Source organism: Heterodontus francisci, chromosome 9 (genome assembly GCF_036365525.1).
Source record: "Heterodontus francisci isolate sHetFra1 chromosome 9, sHetFra1.hap1, whole genome shotgun sequence".
NCBI lineage: Eukaryota > Metazoa > Chordata > Chondrichthyes > Heterodontiformes > Heterodontidae > Heterodontus > Heterodontus francisci.
Window position 1 is genome coordinate 95,906,581 of NC_090379.1, and position 18,691 is coordinate 95,925,271.

An 18,691-nucleotide genomic window follows, 5' to 3' on the forward strand; every position below is an offset into this window, starting at 1 on the left:
GGGTGGGGGTCTATTAGGAAGGCAGGGGGAGATGCTTCAGCGGGGGAGGCTTGAGCTGTGGGGGAGGGGTGCCTTCCGTGGGGCTCAGGATGCCCGATCAGGAGGGCCGCTCCCAGCCCTCAGGAAGGCTGCCAGGTTTTACTTGGTGGCCTCCCAGGTGGCAAAGTGCCCAGCTACCACTGGTAAAACACCAACGGTAGCAGGAGGAGGCCCTTAAGTGACAATTAATTGGTCACTTAAGGACCTCAATTGGCCTGGGGTGGGCGCACCGTTTTTTAACTTCTCCCGCTGCTTGTAAAATGGCAGCGGAGGCAGGTAGCCGATGGGAACAGCACCTCCCGCCTCCCACTCAATTTTACACACCAGCCCCCACCTCTAGTTCGCTCCCATGGGCATCAAATTACAGCCATTATTTTTCTCCACTCTTTTAAGTCCTTTCATCACATTCTTTGGGCTTTCCACCATTCTTTGGGTGAGCAGGCAGACAGGCAGGGTAATCAACATTGTGCCCTCTACCGACTTGAACAGAAATTATCAGGAGTATAAGAGCAGTCTGAGGTAACCTTGTTCATAGATTTTCCTCATCTATTTATCAGTTCCAGCCAGCTAAGGTCAGAACTCACACAAGAAGATTATGAGCGTCATCAGAATATCATATTCAGTGTTTGTTTTTAAATAAAGGTCATGGTTTAAGCTCAAATGTTGATCTTATATTGAGGGGGCTTATCATATTTTTGCTATGATTGCTCTTTGATACAGTGATGGGGCTGCAACATATCTTACTTCTATATATTCTTCATCAATGTAACCTGAAATAAGCATGTAATTAGATCTAAACTACTCAACTGAACATTCGTACGCAGAAACCCAACAGACTGGATACTTTGAGCCTGAATACAGGTGTGGTACATGGAGTGTTTACAAGCAGGGTCTTCCTGACTTTAGCAAAGGTGAGTTACATAACAATCAGGTGAAAGACAGGAATGTTCACCAGCTGTTATGTTGAGTTAACTTCTCCTTGCAGTGTCTTTGATCAGTTGTATTCATTGATATTTTTAAAGGGCAGCTACATTTATTTCAGAAGTTTAGGTAAACTAAAATGTCAGCAAGCATTACAGTAATTCCCTTTGCTCATGTATTGTTGTTGCTGCTTAAAATTATACCGAATTCTCAGGGTTTTAGCCTGTACTGTAGCGGACATAGACCTTCAGACCTGCTTTTAAGCTGATAATGTAACTGAAGATAAGAGTTCTGCATTGGTTTTGAGGAAATGGTTTTACCCCATTTCATTGCATAGAATTTCACCGAGTTTACAGCACAGAAACAAGCCATTCAGCCCATCTGGTCTATGCCAGTGCTCCACACGAGTATCCTCCCACTCTATTTACTTCCTCTCACCCTATCATTATATCCTTCTATTTCTTTTTCCCTCATGTATTTATCTAGTTTCCTCTTAAATGCATCTATTCTATTTGCCTCAATCACTCCATATGGTAGCCAGTTCCACATTCTCAGCATTCTCTGAGTAAAGAAGTTTTTCCTGAATTCTTTGTTGGATTTATTAGTGACTATCCTATGTTTATGACCCATTTGGTGACACGAGTGCAGATGTGCTTGATGCAAGTAATAAATTCCATTCATGCCTCTGTTAGCAGTGGCACATGCTTCAGGAGATTGTTAATGGGACTCAGTGAAGTATTATTTGTGTGAATTTTGGAAGGAAGCTCTTGGATCACACGGGATATATAGTCGGCAGAAGGAATGGGGCTGATAAGTCAAATTACCTTTTTTGTTCCCTGGTGACCTCTGGTGCAAAAAGGAAAACGAGGAAATGTAGAAGCAGCAGAAAAGGTGGGAGACTGTTGGGAAACACCTGAATCCAGAACCTTCCAGTCCTGTCCAAGTATAAATGCCACAAAATGATTTGGGATTTTAACTGGAGCATCACTGAAGAGTCTACTCAGTTATTTAGTTTGTTCTCTATCATTCTCTTAAACACACAATAATCCACAATGGACAGGGAATGATTTTAAGTGCCTTCACCTAGTGTAAATGGGGCAGTTGTGGCCTTCAAATGGAATAGGGTTCTTTACGATCCCATTCACCCTGACGTCTGACTACTAGCATCCTGGGCATAGTCCTGAGAAGGACAGCAGGAAAGCCTGTCTGTTTCAGGCAAGGGCCAATTATAATGAAGTTAAATCTGACCCCAATTGTAAATGAGCTTTAATTGTGCTGTGTTATATTTACACACAACAATCTCCTTTCCATATATACCAATTGGGAAAAATTTTAATAAAAATTGTGAAGAAGAAGAGGGGCTTAATATGTAAAGAATGTTTAATATTTTTTCTCGATGATTGGTACACCAATTTAAAAATATATTCTACTTGTAGTCATGGTATATCAGAGAGTTGTTCTAATGTTATAATGAGCAGTGAGTAAATTGATTGCAAAATATTTGCAAAAAACTTTTAAAAAAGAAAATTATTCTTTGGCTCTACATTATTAAAGCATAAATCATAGAATAAGGAAAGGCCTTTCTGTCTAAGACATCCAGTTCCTGCACAAAGTGTGTCTAATCTGCACTGCAATGGACCAATGTTCCCTTTAAAATTTTGTTGTTGTGCATGGCCTGTTTTTTCAATACGTGGTCTCTTTAAATTTTTTTGCGTGCCCGCACACGTACAGTATTTAATATAGAACAAGGCCTGCACAGTAGGTGTGCACATCTTAGTGGGAACATTACTATGGACTCAACCCAACTAACGAAGAAAGATCCTGTGAAACATCCGCATGACACTCAAAAGAAATTGGGCAAAATTCCAGACTATCAACCCTCATTATTGAAACCTCAGCATATTGAATTCCATTGCTATCACTTCTGTGGTCTCAGCAGCGCAGGAACCACTGTGTTCCGTAGAATATTAAACATTCCATCTATATTGCTATAATTCTCAATACTTATCCTTCTTATCCTGTACTTCTTAAAGTTTCTGGACGGTCCTTCCCATCAGCTTCACACTGTCCCTGACTCTCCTTATTAGCTGCACTCATCATTTAGTCTCACACCTGAAGATTTACCATTGAAATGTGACACTGTTAAGGCTGCTGTCAATATATCTCCAAAGGCCAGTTTTCAGGTGAATCAGGGGGGAGATTGAGAGTGAAAAAAATAAGAATCATATCTTATGGGCTTTTCAGCTGGGTCAGAATAGGTCCAAACACAAGTCCACAGTTCACTTCCTAAGTGTTATACAGTGCAGGAAAAAACATTGTCATTTAACTGGACATTAATATTGATCATGGTCAATGATAAGTGGCCTTGCAGCTTTCTAAAAGCTAAATGTGGCTCAATTGTTTTTAAAGGTAATTTATGGATGTGTGAATTTGCTTTTGCCACTGTCAATATTAAAAATCAGCATCTTGATACTACTTTTAGCAAGCTTTTGCCAGCTAAGTATCACACTGTAACTTCCTCATTATTGATTGACTCTTCCTGCACTTAAAAGGAAATGTATATTGCATTGAATGATCCCTTAATTCTACTTCTAAAGTTAGATATTTACACACTATTGGTTTCCACTGTTTGCCATATTTTTGGGCCTGCCTTCTCCCAGTGGACATGAAGCAGGAAGAAGAAAGTGAAAACAGAGTGAATATGGCCCTTTTACGCCATTGTCACTACTCCTCCTTCATTGTCACAACTCTTCCTCCATCATCACAACTCCTCCGTCGTCACAACTCCCCCTCCTCCATTGTCACCACCCTCTCCATTGTCTCTATCTTTTCTCCATTGCTAGCATCCTGTTCTCCACTTCCTCCATACAATCATCAGGTAGAATATCATTATTATTCATGAATGCTTCGGACTGGGGGAGGCAAATAATGGAGAAGTTATGTAGTGCTCTGGGGAAATGGGATGTGGCAGGCCAGCACAAAGCACCCCTGCAAATGAGCTTATCTCTCTTGTCATGATATTGTCAAGGAACCAGCAGTTGTTGTTCCATTCTACAAACAGCAAATTATTGCCCCCTATAATTTTTTTTAGTGAATTAACTATTGGTAAATTTTGCAGCTAGAACTGTGGCTAGAACTGGGAGTCAGAACAAGTTACTGATAGTTTATCCAACAGCAATAGCTTTCATGCAGATACTCTGGATAAGACTGTCTTACACCTGGATCGATGATTTGGGTACATAGAGCTTCAATAACAGGATCGGTACATATTATAACTGTACTCAGCTCTATGGCAGCAAGGCCTGGACAACGTATGTCAGCCAAGAGCGACGTCTCAATTCATTCCATCTTCGCTGCCTCCGGAGAATACTTGGCATCAGGTGGCAGGACCGTATCTCCAACACAGAAGTCCTCGAGGCAGCCAACACCCCCAGCTTATACACACTACTGAGTCAGCGGCGCTTGAGATGGCTTGGCCATGTGAGCCGCATGGAAGATGGCAGGATCCCCAAAGACACATTGTGCAGCGAGCTCGCCACTGGTATCAGACCCACCGGCCGTCCATGTCTCCGCTTTAAAGATGTCTGCAAACGCGACATGAAATCCTGTGAAATTGATCACAAGTTGTGGGAGTCAGTTGCCAGCGTTCGCCAGAGCTGGCGGGCAGCCATAAAGGCGGGGCTAAAGTGTGGCGAGTCGAAGAGACTTAGTAGTTGGCAGGAAAAAAGACAGAGGCGCAAGGGGAGAACCAACCGTGCAACAACCCCGACAAACAAATTTCTCTGCAGCACCTGTGGAAGAGCCTGTCGCTCTAGAATTGGCCTTTATAGCCACGTATCCATTGTCTCTCGAGATAAGGAGGCCCAAAAGAACTCAGAAGGGGTAAATGCACGGTCATTTCGAGTTAGTAATTTGCCATCAAAATGTGCCATACCACAACCAGAGGTGAATTCTGACACCAGGCACAACCCACAGATTTTCGCTTGGTAACATTCTCCTTGAAGCATTGAAGATGGTTGTTTGGAGTTCCTGTAGCTTTAGGTTAATGGTTGACAGAAAACAATGTGATCATTTTTTAAAAATACTGTAAAATTAGTTTCAGTCTGTGAATATAAAAATATTCAGGTATAGACTTTACTTAAGTAGATGCCTCAATTATATAACAGCCATTGAAAGGAAGGCTGCAAAACTGTAGTTTCAACTATGTTAAAGCAATGGGTTTCAGTTATGATTGCTTTTTAGAGATGGGTAGGAGTATTTACAAAATACTGGCATCAATAGGCCCTGTCTTGTCTGAAACCTTTAGATGTTTAATTTCTGTAGTATACCGGTTAACATATTTAACCTTAAACTCCCCTGTATGCCGTTAACACAATCATTTACCTGTTTTAAGTGAATGTTACAATGTGCATAGAAAGAGATTTAAGGCAGATATGCTAATCAATGTACTAAAAATAGCACACTGAGGAAATTAAGTACCTTACAACGTCATTACCTAATCAAGAATATTTCTCAACTTGACAAAACAGTGTTCCTTTCAGAGTTTTTAAGGTTGTTTTCTTGACAGCTTGGGTTTTAAGTGCACTGTCTGATGTGGTACTGAGCCATGCAGATAAGCAAATCCCTCCGCTTCATCCCCAATCAGTGCTAAAGTAGCTGAGATGTTGATAGAAGATAATAATTAGACACAGCACTCCCATTTTGGGTGGGGTTAGGAGCCAAGTAGGGGGAGAAGAAGGTGAAAATCTGCCAGGGTTCTTGCTCCTGATCACCAGCCATTGACACCTGCTAGCAAGGGCACGTATGTGATAGGTGGAAATGTTTGGGCTCGTCTGTAATGCCTGTAAAGGAATATCCTGCCAACACTTGCCATCCAGTCTCACAGACATCTGTTATATATATTAAATGTCTGTTAGAGCAAGCTACCAGTATGGGGTTGGTGATTCTGAAGCTTTACTCAGGATCAATCAGTACCTTTGAAGCTTTGGCAGAGCAGGCTCGAGGGAACATATGGCCTACTCCTGCCCGTATTTCTTATGTTGCTGGATAATAAAATTCTTATATTTACCTTTCTAAAATGTTTGGTATCTTATGGGATTTTATACCTCTGGGAGGTCACTGTCTTTCAAGACTGACACATTGGAACCCACTGTGCTTTCTGCTGACACCAAGGTTCTGTATTTGGTAAAATAGGTGGATAAAAAATGTGCAGTTTGTTGAATCATTAGGAAATATTGCAAGCAGCTCCTTTAAAAAAAACTAGTGTCCAACAGTTCAGAGAATGTTCCAGGTTTCATCACACGGGTGCAGCAAGCATGAGCTTGGCAAATTGCTTCTTATAGTGTCTACTAATTCTTAACGGCTATTTCTCTCAGCTTTTTAAATCCGCTTATACATCTTAAGTCATTTAGCTAATGGTTCATGTATTGAATGAGTGGTTGCAGTTGATGTGCTTAGTTGAGGCAGAGTGTGGGGTGCTTTACCAGCACTTAATGCATGTTACCCTTGAACTACGAGTGCTCACAGCTGATACTGGGTTAGAACTGGAAAAGTATCCCAGCACAGATACGCCTGATTGTAATAATCAAAAATATATGCAAAAACCTTTAATAGGTAGATCAATTTGGCAGCAGGTTTCAAAAGGGCACCACTAACTTTGATGCTATTGAGCAGATATCAACGCTAAGGCCTTTCAAAGAAGTTACCCCACCTTCCTCAGGGGACCCTTTCAACCAGCCTGCTGCACCTCTCCGAAATAGAAACAGAGAATGCTGGAAATGCTCAGCAGATCAGGCAGCATCTGTAGACACAGAAACAGAGTTAGTGTTTCAGGTCGATGATCCTTCGTCTGTACACTTTCTTTGAGCTTCGTAGCACTGGCCACTGTTGACATGATGCTGAATTATTCCTGCAACCACCCCGCCGCCCCCCCCCCCCCCCCCCCCACCCACCCCCATCCCCAATGCCAAAGCTGAACTTGAAAGTAAATATTTGGGTCACAGTTTGGTTCTTGAATTGGAACCTAAGAAATGGGGAGCACCAAAGAACAAAAAAGTGAATGGAATCTGTTCCTGATTTCAACCGTATCACCACAAGGAAGCACAAGTCAAACTCACCCGCTTTCAAATGGCAATGGGTAAAGGGAGAACTGGAACAAGAGTCAGCCTTGGCCTTGGCCACTCTTCTGTACTTCCAAGATATAGAGTATGAAAGAAGGAAAGACTTGCATTTATATCGCATCTTCCATGATTTCTAGATGCCCCAAAGGACTTTAGACCCAATTAAATATTTTTGAGTGTAGTCACTGTTATACTGTAGGAAACATGGCACCCAATTTGCACATAGCAAGCTCCCACAAACAGCAATGAGATAAATGACCGGATAATCTTTTTTTTCATGGTGTTAATTGATGTATAAATAGAAGCATTGGCTGAGGCTTTGCAACAGCTCTTCAGTGTCCTGTTTAACCGGGGATAGGTGTGTGTTATTCAGTGATGGAAAAGGGAGAATATTTATTTTTGAAAAGTTGAGTGCTTTGGATAATCCAACTTTTCAGCCTCTGGTTTCTATGAATTAATAAAACTGCAAATGCTGGAAATAAAATTTTTAAAAAGAAACTGCTTGAAAAACTGAGCTAGTACGTCAGCATCTGTAAAGGACAAAGAGAGGCTACTGCTTCAGGCGTAGCAGATGATGAAGGGGATACAAGAAATGTTATCCAGTTTTCAGAAATACTGACTGACCTGCTGCGTATTCCAGCACTTTCAGTTTTGTGGTTTGCATAAACGAGGATCTAATTTATATCATCAGGGACACTAGACTATCAAATCAAGGCTAACCTTAAAACTATTTCTGGTTTTAAAAAAAATCACTGCTTATGATTTATTATTTTATGTATCATTTAGTATGAAGATATTTTGCAAGTTTGTAAAAATACTGAATGTGCAAGAATTTCAGAGGGTGGGGACTTTGTATGGATAAGATTAACTTATGGAGAAAACCAAACTGTTGTAAATTCGAATGGTCTGGCAGCACTAATTTGTTAAAATAAAAAAGCTGATTCCGCAAAAGAAACCATTTTGAGGAAAATCACATATTTCAGTGTTGACTGCTTCTCATTGCTTGGTATGTTTTTTTTTAATCCCCTCCTTCTCCCCAGTCTCATAGTCATAGGCTGCAGCTTCATCTCGGCTTAACAGCTACTGTAACCCACACCCACAGCGCACTGTAGCTCATTCCGCAACTGCTGCTGCAATGAAGCTGAAGGCAGTTGAGGCAATAATGAAACACATGCATCAATCACTGCAGCTAGAAGCTGAAACCACTCGCTGGTTCTGTGAGCACAGAATGATTAATAACCCTGTCCATATCGTTCAGCTATGTGATTCACTACCTTAGGAGATTTCAGAAATATACTCCATTTAGTTAATACCACAGATAGAGCCAACAGATACTATATATTTAGTTTTGCTTTATATAAAATGATGACTGGCTATAACAGATACAATTGCATCCTAGTACGTTACCTTTAGTATTTCATTCTACAATTCTATCTCCACTCACTCAACAAAACATATCTTACACAGAATGGGGATTTGGAAATGTATTGATTAAGCAGGTAATTATTTACTTTTGGACTGAGAATGCTATATTATGGTGATTCAATTGGAAGTGATTTGGATATTTTGGAATTCTATGCTTGGCTCAGGTATGTATGTATCTGGTGTGTTGTGGATATGGCTGGAGGTATAAGTAGGGGCATAAATCACCTCATGTTTGCCATAATATGCTCCATCGCAGGAGGAGGTTGCTCTATCTTAATATACCGAGTCTTCTGAAACACTCTTGGTGCTCATTTCTAAGCTTCTGTCATAGGTAGCCCTCTAGGTAACGGCTTTTCTAACAGTTTACGCATTACTTCCTCTGAGTAGAAAAAAATCTATCACAAAAAACCATAGGATTAATTCTATTCTTTTCTCTTGACCAATCTCTACCCATGTAAATCCATGGCTGTTCCAATGCCCTTTCTCTAACCCCAATATTTCCTTACTCATCATGGATGTACAATCCCTCCTCACTTCCATTCATCCACTTCTTCATTGAACAGTGACCCCATCAGTCCCTATCCACTGCCTTCCTGCATCTGATTGGACTTATTCTCCCTTTGAAGACTTCCTCGACTCCACTCATCTCCCAATAAAACATGTCCCTACGATAACCTGCATGGATCCCAGCTTTAGCTATTTTGTTGTAGGATATATTGAACACTTTGCTTCAATCCTAGTCAGGTCCCTTCCATGACGTCTTCTTCTGTTACATCGGTGACTGTGTTGGTGTCGCTTGTTGCTTTCGTTCTGACCTTGAGAATTTCTTTAGCTATCCATCGAAAGGTTCAACTAAGCCTCATCTTCACATGGTCCTTCTCTGACTCTGCCTTTCCCTTCCTGGACTTCTGTCTCTATACTTATGTGGCTTTCCACATTTATTATAAACGCAATAACTAACACAACTTTTCCCCATCCTGCTTCCTGTAAAAACTCCACTCCTATCTCCCATTTTCTCTGTCTCTATTACATCTACTGTGGTGACTTCACCATCCGCAGCAGAGCTTTCAAAACTCTCTCTTTCCTTCGCCGTGATTTTCCATTAGCAGTGGTTAGCTGTTTGCCCTACTTCCCATGCCTCTGCCCTTACTTCCTCTCTCTCTTCTCACAAAAATCCTGAGAGGTTACAAAGCCTTATATATCTGGACCATAGTAAGGGATAGCTTTGCAATGGGAGCCTATCATGAGTCAGGTGCCATATGGTTCAATGCTAGGACCCCTTCTGTTTATTATGTTAATCAACAATCTGGAACAGGGCTTCTCCCCCTTCAAGGAGGATATTATAGCTCTAGAGAAGGCACAGAAAAGAGCAACAATGATAATCCCCAGTTTAAGAATGCTGAGGCCTGAAGATAAGCTTCATGGCCTCAATATTATGCACCCACAATGAGCAGGAGGAGGTCAGGTTGAGGGTCAAGCCCTTACAATCACGAAACATGATCCCAACCCATTGCAAACGTCCCTGTTCCATTTTTCCACCTTTGGCCTCCCTTCTATTGATCACGGCCTCTCTATAGCCACCCTGCAAACATTGACACCCCCACCAAGTAATCCCTAATCTGGAGCCCATGATCACAGCAACCCTTCCCATCCCAAGCCCCGATCTTCTGACTGCTCTCCTCCCGATTTCCAGGGACCGTCCCCAAGGTTGTGGTCTCCTGCTGCTGCTTTTCTGCCCAGCAGCCGACCAAATTGCAGCCAGCCAGCCTACCTGTCATTTTGGCCAGCTGCTGGGTAGGAAATATTAGAAAAATGTTATACGGTCTTGCCGTTAAATTTGGCTGACTTTGCTGGGTCTCCCCTGCACCCTCTGCCCCCTTCCCCCCACACCCCCAACACAAATATCAGGGCCCATGCTGTTGGTTTGTTTTCACGAGCAAGATGATGACTGAGAGGGAATCTATTTACGAACTTAAAATTATTTAGGGCGGTGGCGTAGTGGTATTATCACTGGACTAGTAACCCAGAGTAACCCAGAGACCCAGGGTATTCCTCTGGGGATATGGGTTCGAATCCCACCACAGCAGAAGGTGGAATTTGAACTTAATAAAAATCTGGAATTAAAAACTAGTCTAATGATGGCCATGAAACCATTGTCGATTGTTGTAAAAACCCATCTGGTTCACTAATGTCCTTTAGGGAAGGAAATCTGCTGTCCTTACCTGGTCTGGCCGACATGTGACTCCAGACCCACAGCAATGTGGTTAACTCTTACATGCCCTCTGAAATGGCCTAGCAAGACACTCAGTTGTACCTAACCGCTATGATGTCTATAAAAAGGAATGAAACTGGACGGACCACCCGGCATCGGAAACAACAATGGCAAACCCAGCCCTGTCGACCCTGCAAAGTCCTCCTTACTAACATCTGGGGGCTTGTGCCAAAGTTGGGAGAGCTGTCCCACAGACTAGTCAGGCAACAGCCTGACATAGTCATACTCATGGAATCATACCTTACAGACAATGTCCCAGACACTGCCATCACCATCCCCGGGTACGTCCTGTCCCACCAGCAAGACAGACCCAGCAGAGGTGGTGGCACAGTGGTATACAGTAGGGAGGGAGTTGCCCTGGGAGTCCTCAACATCGACTCCGGGCCTCATGAAGTCTCATGGCATCAGGTTAAATATGGGCAAGGTAACCTCCTACTGATTACCACCTACCGCCCTCCCTCAGCTGATGACTCAGTACTCCTCCATGTTGAACACCACTTGGAGGAAGCACTGAGGGTGGCAAGAGCACAAAATGTACTCTGAGTGGGGGACTTCAATGTCCATCACCATGAGTGGCTCGGTAGCACCACTACTGACCGAGCTGGCCGAGTCCTAAAGGACATGGCTGCTAGACTGGGTCTGCGGCAGGTGGTGGGAGAACCAACACGAGGGAAGAACATACTCGACCTCGTCCTCACCAATCTGCCTGCCGCGGATGCATCTGTCCATGACAGTATTGGTAGGAGTGACCACTGCACAGTCCTTGTGGAGACGAAGTCCCGCCTTCACATTGAGGATACCGTCCATCGTGTTGTGTGGCACTATCACTGTGCTGAATGGGATAGATTTCGAACGGATCTAGCAATGCAAAACTGGGCATCCATGAGGCGCTGTGGGCCACCAGCAGCAGAATTGTACTCAACCACAATCTGTAACCTCATGGCCCGGCATATCCCCCACTCTACCATTACCATCAAGCCAGGAGACCAACCCTGGTTCAATGAAGAGTGCAGGAGGGCATGCCAGGAGCAGCACCAGGCATACCTCAAAATGAGGTGCCAACCTGGTGAAGTTACAACCCAGGACTACCTGCATGCCAAACTGCGTAAGCAGCATGCGATAGACAGAGCTAAGCGATCCCATAACCAACGGATCAGATCTAAGCTCTGCAGTCCTGCCACATCCAGCCGTGAATGGTGGTGGACAATTAAACAACTGACTGGAGGAGGTGGCTCCACAAATATCCCCATCCTCAATGATGGGGGAGACCAGCACATCAGTGCGAAAGATAAGACTGAAGCATTTGCAACAATCTTCAGCCAGAAGTGCCGAGTTGATGATCCATCTCGGCCTCCTCCTGAAGTCCCCAGCATCACAGATGCCAAACTTCAGCCAATTCGATTCACTCCACGTGATATCAAGAAAAGACTGAAGGCACTGGATATTGTAAAGGCTATGGGCCCTGACAATATTCTGGCAATAGTACTGAAGACCTGTGCTCCAGAACTTGCCGCGCCCCAAGCCAAGCTGTTCCAGTACAGCGACAACTCTGGCATCTACCCTGCAATGTGGAAAATTGCCCAGGTATGTCCTGTACACAAAAAGCAGGACAAATCCAACTCGGCCAACTACCGCCCCATTAGCCTACTCTCAATCATCAGTAAAGTGATGGAAGGTGTCATCAACAGTGCCATCAAGCGGCACTTGCTTAGCAACAACCTGCTCAGTGATGCTCAGTTTGGGTTCTGCCAGGGCCACTCAGCTCCTGACCTCATTACAGCCTTGGTTCAAACATGGACAAAAGAGCTGAACTCAAGAGGTGAGGTGAGAGTGACTGCCCTTGACATCAAGGCAGCATTTGACCGAGTATGGCATCAAAGAGCCCTAGCAAAACTGAGGTCAATGGGAATCAGGGGGAAAACCCTCCGCTGGCTGGAGTCATACCTAGCGTAAAGGAAGATGGTTGTGGTTGTTGGAGGTCAATCATCTGAGCTCCAGGACATCACTGCAGGAGTACCTCAGGGTAGTGTCCTAGGCCCAACCATCTTCAGCTGCTTCATCAATGACCTTCTTTCAAACATAAGGTCAGAAGTGGGGATATTCGCTGATGATTGCACAATGTTCAGCACCATTCACAACTCCTCAGATACTGAAGCAGTCTGTGTCGAAATGCAGCAAGACCTGGACAATATTCAGGCTTGGGATGACAAGTGGCAAGTAACATTCACGCCACACAAGTGCCAGGCAATGACCATCTCCAACAAAAGAGAATCTAACCATCTCCCCTTGACATTCAACGGCATTACCATCGCTGAATCCCCCACTATCAGCATCCTAGGGATGACCATTGACCGAAAACTGAACTGGAATAGCCATATAAATACCGTGGCTACAAGAGCAGGTCAGAGGCTAGGAATCCTGAGGCGAGTAACTCACCTCCTGACTCCCCAAAGCCTGTCCACCATCTACAAGGCACAAGTCAGGAGTGTGATGGAATACTCTCCACTTGCCTGGATGGGTGCAGCTCCAACAACACTCAAGAAGCTCGACACCATCCAGGACAAAGCAGCCCGCTTGATTGGCACCCCATCTACAAACATTCACTCCCTCCACCACCGACGCACAGTGGCAGCAGTGTGTACCATCTACAAGATGCACTGCAGCAATGCACCAAGGCTCCTTCGACAGCACCTTCCAAACCCGCGACCTCTACCACGTAGAAGGACAAGGGCAGCAAATGCATGGGAACACCACCACCTGCAAGTTCCCCTCCAAGTCACACACCACCCTGACTTGGAACTATATCACCGTTCCTTCACTGTCGCTGGGTCAAAATCCTGGAACTCCCTTCCTAACAGCACTGTGGGTATACCTACCCCACATGGACTGCAGCAATTCAAGAAGGCAACTCACCACCACCTTCTCAAGGGCAATTAAGGATGGGCAATAAATGCTGGCCTGGCCAGCAACGCCGACATCCCATGAATGAATTTAAAAAAAACAACATGCCCAGATGAATTGTTTGAGGTGATGCGAGCGAGTAGAATTAGAGACCACCCATATCAACTGAGAAAACAAGGAGTGAGGTGGGATGATTGTATCTTTCTCAGAGGGTGATTAACATGTGTAACAGGATTCTGGAGCCGGTAATGAAAACTGACTCCTTCAAGAAGGCGCAAGATGGATTTTTGAAAATCATGGCAGAAGGAAGGTAAGGCAAGGCAAATAATTCCAAGAAATAACAAAGAGGTTTGCGGACTCCTGGGGCTTGCCTAATTGGGGAATGAGAGATGAATTTTTGACAAAGGATTCCTTAATTTGCTACTAATCTATGTTTTATTTTCTCTTTCCAGGAAAGTGTTGGCAGGGGGGTGGTGGGGTAATGGTGGGTAGGAAGGTTTGGTACCTGCAGTTCAGTGAAGCTGGAAATGAAATGAATGCATAGCGGTGTCCTGGCCTTTTCTCATTCAAGGTGTATATCATTACAAGATTGTCCTTGTCCTCACCTTGCATCACACCAGCCTCTACATTTGCCAGATGATTTTCGACAAAATGATACCACCACCAAGGCCAGGTTCGCCTCCCCCTCTCTGATCCCTGGAACCACCACTCACTCAGTAATACCCTTGTTCACCACCCAACTTCTAGCTGCCCTTTCACTGCTTTCCATATGAGACAGCAATTTATGTGTACTAACTCCAATCTAGTTTACTATATATGGGGGAGGATGGCGGCTGGATGTAAAACCATTGACAGAAACAAGAGTAGGCCATTCAGCCCCTCGAGCCTATTCCACTATTCAATTAGATCATGGCTGATCTGTATCTTAACTCCAGCTACCCACCTTGGTTCTGTAACAAAAACAAGAAATGTTTGAAATACTCAGCAGGTCTGCCAGCATCTGTTGCGAGAGAAGCAGAGTTAACGTTTCAGGTCAGTGACCCTTCATCAGAACTGGCAAATGCTAGAAATGTAATAGGCTTTAAGCAAATAAATCGGGGGTGGGGCAAGAGATAACAAAAGGCAAGGTGTTGATAGGACAGAGGGTCACAGAGAATAACTGACCAGAAGGTCATGGAGCAAAGGCAAATGGTATGTTAATGGTGTGCTGTAAGACAAAGTATTAGTGCAGAGAGGGTGTTAATTGACAGAAAAATGAACAGCCCTGGGCGAAAGCACAAACATGAAAAAAACAGTGGGTAGGTACATGGTAAAAAAAAGAATGATGAAACAAACTAAAATAAAATAAACAAATCAAAAATAATAAATAATAAAAAAGAAAAAATAACTAAGAATAAAAGGGGGGTCCATCATGCTCTGAAATTATTGAACGCAATGTTCAGTCCGGCATGCTGTAGTGTGCCTAATCATTAAATGAGATCCTGTTCGTCGAGCTTGCGTTGATGTTCACTGGAACACAATAAAGGCATGTATCCCATATACTTTCCTAACCGCCTTATCTGCCACCATCTTATGTGCTGCTGCCTTCAGTGATCTATGGACAAGTACACCAAGGTCCCTTTGATCCTCTGTACTTCCTAGGGTCCTACTATCCATTGTATATTCCCTTGCCTTGTTCGTCCTCCAAAAATCACCTTGATGTCTTTATTGTTTGACTGAGATGATCGGTTATATTACCTGACAACCTCTTACTTCTCTTTTAAACTGCTTACATGTCATTCAACCAATTAACTCCCTGTGATTCAAACATCTATCTCCCCTCGCCTATTTGCATCTTTTGATTGACATGCTTGTTTCTCTTTCAGGTTTCAAGTTCCAAAGAAGAGTTTTGTGTGAAGTGTTAACTTGTCTTTTCTGACTACAGATGCTGACCACCTAGCTGTGTTTTCAAAAATGTTCTCTCTTTATTTGAGAATAACTGAAGTGTATACAGGTAACTGGACAAGGAGTAATCTAAAGTAAAAATATTAAATTGGAGGGGGGCCAGTTTCAGTGGGATGAGAACGGATCTGGCCCTGATAAATTGGAATCAAAGATTGGTAGGCAAAACTGTAACAGAACGATAGGCTGTCCTTAAAGCGGAGATGGTTCAAGTACAGATGAGGTGCATTCCCATGAGGGGAAAAGGGAAGGCAACCAAAGCCACAGCTCACTGGATGACGAAAGAAATAGATGAAGTAGAAAAAGGGTGCAAATGACAAATATCAGGTTGATAAGACAAGTGAGAGCCAGGCTGACTATAGAAAGTTCAGAGGGGCAGTGGAAAAGGAGGACGTGGTTAGTGGTAATGTCACTGGAGTAGTAATTCAGAGGTCCAGGCTCATGCTCTGGGGTCATGGGTTCAAATCCCACCATGGCAGATGGTGACATTTCAATTCAATGAACAATACTGGAATTAAAAACAAAGCTAGTCTAGTGGTGACCATGAAATCATTGTTTATTGTTGTAAAAACCCATCTGATTCACTAATGTCCTAGGGAAGGAAATCTGCTGTCCTTACCTGGTCCGGCCTACATGTGACTCCAGACCCACAACAATGTGGCTAACTCTTAAATACCCTCAGTTCAAGGGCAATTAGGGATGGGCAATAAATGCTGGCCTAGCCAGTGACACCCACAACCCATGAACGAATTTTTAAAAATGACTAAATAGTTTGAATTTTTCAGTGAGATAACAGGGTTGATGAGGGTAGTGCAATTGATATTGTATATTTTGATTTTCACAAGATGTTTCTTAAGATACCACATACTAGACTTGATGGCAAAATTAAAGTCCAAAAAATGGGGCAATAGCAATATGGATACAAAATCAGCTAAGGGATAGAAAACAGTGAGATGTAGTGAATGGCTCTTTTTCAGATTGGTGGGAGGTGTACAGTGGGGTTCCCCAAAGTTCAGTACTGGGACCATTGCTGTTTTTGATATATATTAATGTCTTACACTTGGGGATAAAGGACACAATTTCAAAATTTGCAAATGACACAAAACTTGGAGTGTAGCAAACAGTGAGGAAGATAGTAATAAACTTCAGGAGGACATAAAAACAGAAAGTGCTGGAAATACTCAGCAGGTCTGGCAGCATCTATGGAGAGAGAGACAGAGTTAATGATTCAGATCTGTGACCTTTCATCAGAACTGACAAAAGTTGGAAATGTAATAAGCTTTGAGCCTATTGATTACAGATATATTCCTATTTAAGGCATGTTGAAGTTTTCCTTCTACCCGAGTGACCTTACATTTTCAGATTAACACTTTGTGATAAGAACAAATCCAGACAGTAGCCACCATAGGGGCAGATCAGCCGTTGTAAATTAATTGCAAAGCTTAAAATTTGTAACTAACGTAACATAAGACATAATAAAAGATTGACTCTTAAAAACAGACATCACACATGAATAATGGCTATTTCAGCAAGGTCCCGGATGATGATCAGAGCCCATAAGACTGCACACCAGGAAGAAGACAGTATCTTCAGAGAAAGGGAATGATAATAAGGATAAAAATAAATAGGAACAGAATTGAGACAGACAGAAGCTCTGAAGTAAAAGTTTTGGACAGTTTTCACCTCATTCCTAGTCAACCTGGCTCTGACAAGCTGCCCTTAGTTGTGGTACTGATGGCCAGAGAAGGATGGAAATGTTAGATGGATTTCAAATTTTAGGGTTAAGGCACTTTTGTTTAAGGAATAGTTTATAATGAATTAGGGGGAAGGGTTCCTCTAGTCATTTTCAACAAAGCTGTAAACATGTCCATTTAAAGAACTTCTACTATGTTCCTAAAAAGACAGACTTACATGTATATGGAACCTCACCACACCTCTGAACATGCCCCTAGTATTTCATATACAATGAATTACTTTAAAGTGCTGTGACTTAATACTTGGGCAATTGTGGCATCTATTTTGTATACAGCAAGATCCTTCGAGTGTCAATGAAGTGTTGATTTCTCTGGTACTCCATGACAATGGAGCAATCCCTCAGTACTGCACTGGAGTGGAACTTGAACCTGTAACCTTCAGACTCAAACGTGAGTACGCTACCAACTGAAACAACCTGACATAGGAAAGATACAAATTCCTTCAGTAATGTTTATTTATTTATTTATAGATACAGCACTGAAACAGGCCCTTCAGCCCACCGAGTCTGTGCCGACCATCAACCACCCATATGATGCCATTAACACATAGTGAACAAGAAAAACCTTTCATATAAACCTTTCCTCCATCATGCCTGATCAGAGAGGACTCAATAACAAAGGGTGTAAAAAATTGAAGAAAGGTGATTGTTATTCCCCAGCAGGGGCATACATCACATCGAAATCATTTCTTAAAATATATTGTAAAAAACAAGAATCCCTGATCCAAGCATAACATTAACATACCAAGATAATTAAATAAAAACAGAAAATGCTGGAAAAACTCAGCAGGTCAGGCAGGGTCTGTGGAGAGAGAAACATAGTTAACGTTTCAGATTAATAACCTTTCGACAGAACTGGAAAAAGTTAGAGAGTTTTCAGATCTCCAGCCTCCGCAGTATTTCGTTTTTATACAAAATATTTAGTCAGGCGTAAAATGTTCTTCAAAAATCTTTCACTGATGCCCAGCAGGGTAGGACAATCATTTCACTGCCAAGTTTCACCTGTATAATAATGCTGCATTTTACAGATTAATCCCGATTGTGTGAACTGTACATTAGAAACCAGACAGAGCCGGATATTAACTAATTATAATCCACAACCTGTACTGGATATCCAGTAGCGAGCCACGAATAAAGTTGTGTTCTTTTGACCTTACTATTCTTTTACCAGTGACAGTGGTAAGTTACTACTTTTGATTATTATCTATAATGTTTACTTAATGCCAAACACAACTAATTGAATTTCTCACCAGCATGCCAAACATTAATAAGAGACAATTTATTTTCTGTATTAAAGGAGGAATGCAGGAAACACTCAGC

At 42.8% G+C, this 18,691-nt stretch overlaps 1 protein-coding gene across 1 annotated transcript in view; it reads left to right on the forward strand.

The window, feature by feature from the left end:
- Positions 1–18,461, forward strand: part of LOC137373926 (tetratricopeptide repeat protein 9A) — a 207,674-nt gene extending 189,213 nt beyond the window's left edge. The window contains exon 4 of the transcript XR_010975736.1: positions 18,400–18,461. The gene's annotated coding sequence lies outside the window, so the exon portion shown is untranslated. The remainder of the gene's footprint in view (positions 1–18,399) is intronic.
- Positions 18,462–18,691: the final 230 nt, after the last annotated feature.